The 2,787-nt window shown below is 37.3% G+C and overlaps 1 pseudogene; it reads right to left on the bottom strand.

Moving 5' to 3' along the window:
* Positions 1-464: 464 nt before the first annotated feature.
* LOC101343852 (chromobox protein homolog 3 pseudogene) lies at positions 465-1,444 on the bottom strand (annotated as a pseudogene).
* Positions 1,445-2,787: the final 1,343 nt, after the last annotated feature.

The following is a 2,787-nucleotide window of genomic DNA, read 5'->3' as shown; positions in this document are numbered from 1 at the left end:
TTTTTCAGTTTAACTTGAGGTGATCTGTTTCTTGAGTTGCTCTCAACAATAGAATCCCTGAAACAACATGGACCTACCCATGGTTGTAAAATGTCATTTTTATTTAAAATAGTTTTATTTTTGGTGAATGTAAAATAAAATAAAATAAAATTTGCATACGTGTTTATGCACACACACAAAAACAAAGAAACAAAAACCCAGAATGGTCCTTAGGTATACATTATGGGTTAAACACAAGTTCTGATTCAGTAATGACTATGTAAATTTTTCCAATATTTAGAAAAGCTATTCTCTAATGCAGAGGAAATAATACACCATGGTATGAAATGTGCTTTTCTGATAAATAAAGCATCTACAGAAAGCTTTTATTTATTTGTTCAAAGTAACCAGTGCTATTGATGCAATAAAGAACTCCAGCAACTCCCCCATTATCACTTCAAAACGAACATATCCGACTTGATTTCCATTAAAATGTAGTTATTCTTCACACTAATAAACCAAAAAACCAAGACCCAGATTTTATATATATATAAAAAGCAACACAAACGATTATTGAGCTTCATCTTCTGGACAAGAATGCCAAGTTAGTCGCCCTTCATAAAATGCAATTACAATTTGAGGGCACTTCACGTTTGCCTCTTTTGCCAGCACGAAGTCTGCCTCATCTGAATCTTTCCATTTCACGAGAAACATTAATTCTCCACTGCTGTCCATGGCACCAATTATTCGTTCAGGATCAAGACCTCTGGCAAAGCCTCTTGGTTTGTCAGCACATCTCTTTTCTTCTTTGATTTGCTGTCATCAGATTCACTGTCAGATAAAGATTTTCTTTTTGTATCATCTTTTTCTTTACCAGCATTTTGAGAATTAAGAAATGCTTCAGTTAATTCTGGACAATCTAAATTTTCTTCAGGTTCACAAGTATTGTCAGCATCTGTAAATCCCTTCCACTTCAGGAAATATTCCACCTTCCCATTATTACACGTCGGGTCCAGCACTTTTTCTCACAAATTCTTCAGGTTCTGCCTCTTTGACTTTTTTGCTCTTTCCATTGTTTCCTTCCCATTTTTTGCAATGTAGTTTTACTGGAGCCCATTTTTTATTGCAAACTTGAAGAGCTATTATTCACTGCCTTGGAGCTGCTCCAGCTCCCAGGTCTGCGGCATCTCTGGCCCTGCACGCCTACCCCTCAAGCCACATCCAAAGAGGGCCTTTGGTCTTTCAGTGACTCCTGGTTAAACTGATCTCTCCCCTGCCTATGTCTGCCCCATCCTATTCATCCTTTCAGAATCAACACAGGCATTTAGGTCATCCAGAAAGCCTTCTCTGAATGTTTGTCTTCCACAGTCTTTGTTAAGAGCCCATCGTTGGTTCTCTGCTGGTACCTTGTATGTATCCTATCATATATCCTTATTACCTAAGAGATTGAACTAGAAATCTCTCACAGTGCCAGACTGCCTTGCCAGGCTCCTTTCCCATCCCTCATACCCTGCTCCCATTTGGAAAATCATTTCCCACTCTGAGTGATCCTAAAGTGTCATCATCTACCACCCTCACTCCTTCCCAGTTGCCTTGGTTTTTTTTTTCTGCTAAAGCTAATACGGTAGATGACTCTCTTCCTTTTGGATTACCTGCCAAAGGAACATGGGCCTGGGCTGCTGGTGACCTTTTCTCCCATAAAAAGCCCCTATGCAGAAGGAAAAAATAAGGTTAATATGCAAAGTGAAGCAGAGACAGAACTTAGGAGAGGGAGACAGATGGAGAGAGAACTGGTGACGTGGTTGAGCCCCTAGATCCACCCAAGTCGTTAGCTTTGTTGTCAGGATTAAATGAGTTAATAAATGCATGTAAGTAAAAATGTACATGAGAGTATATGTATGTTTAATAATAGTTGGCTACTTTTAATCATATCTTAATATATAATATTTTTATGTGTTCTTATCTTATTTTCCCACTAGATTGTAAGGTGTTTGAGAGCAGGGACCAGGTCTTATTTATCTCTGTTGTCTAGCAATTAGCACAGTGCCTAGCTTATACTAAGGTTCAGTAACACTTGCTGAAGTAAATTTAATAGATCAACACATTCTGATTCCTGTGAAACATGCCCAGTTTGTGGCTTCAGCCTCATCTCTCTGAACAAGTGTGATTTTGTTAGTAGATATACCATTCACTCCTAAGATGTGAAAAGCATCTTGGGCCTGTGGATTTGTTTTGTTGTGTTCAGGGTGTTCTGACTTGGGCTAAACTGCCTTGATGTTGTTTTATGTATGTAACAATTGTTTTTATTTTTTGTGATTCAAAATGTATTATCTTTTGAGAGAGGTGGAGTTAGGAGATTTTTTTTTTTTTAAATGAAAAGAAAAGAAAAAGAAAAAGGTCAGTAAGGTAAGATTCCCAACTCCTTGTGTTACATTTGGAAAGAGAAAATCACTCTTGGTGTGCTAAACTTCGAAAAGACCAAATTGCCCACAACTCCCATGAAGATAGTTGAAACTAAAGCATCTTAAAATTAAATTCTTTTTGTTGCCTTTGGTGGATTTTCTTCTTTCCTGTAAAAGATGGCACTAAAAAGGATTCCTGATGATTTTTTTCATGTTTTTAATGCATGTGTGGGAATCCTAATGTCTGTTTACTTTAATGCTAGCGTTTGAAGCTGTGTTCAAGTTAATTATTAATGAGAAAAATGCATCACCAGCTTGATTTCCAATTATGAGGATAGGGTGGAATGGAATGAGTCAGTTCCATACCCATTACCTGTTTAAATTTAGCAGACAAATGTGGAAATGA

This window comes from Trichechus manatus, unplaced genomic scaffold (genome assembly GCF_000243295.1).
Source record: "Trichechus manatus latirostris isolate Lorelei unplaced genomic scaffold, TriManLat1.0 scaffold00025, whole genome shotgun sequence".
Taxonomy (NCBI): domain Eukaryota; kingdom Metazoa; phylum Chordata; class Mammalia; order Sirenia; family Trichechidae; genus Trichechus; species Trichechus manatus.
Note: the sequence above shows the minus strand (reverse complement) of the source record. Positions and strands in the feature narration are given on the sequence as shown.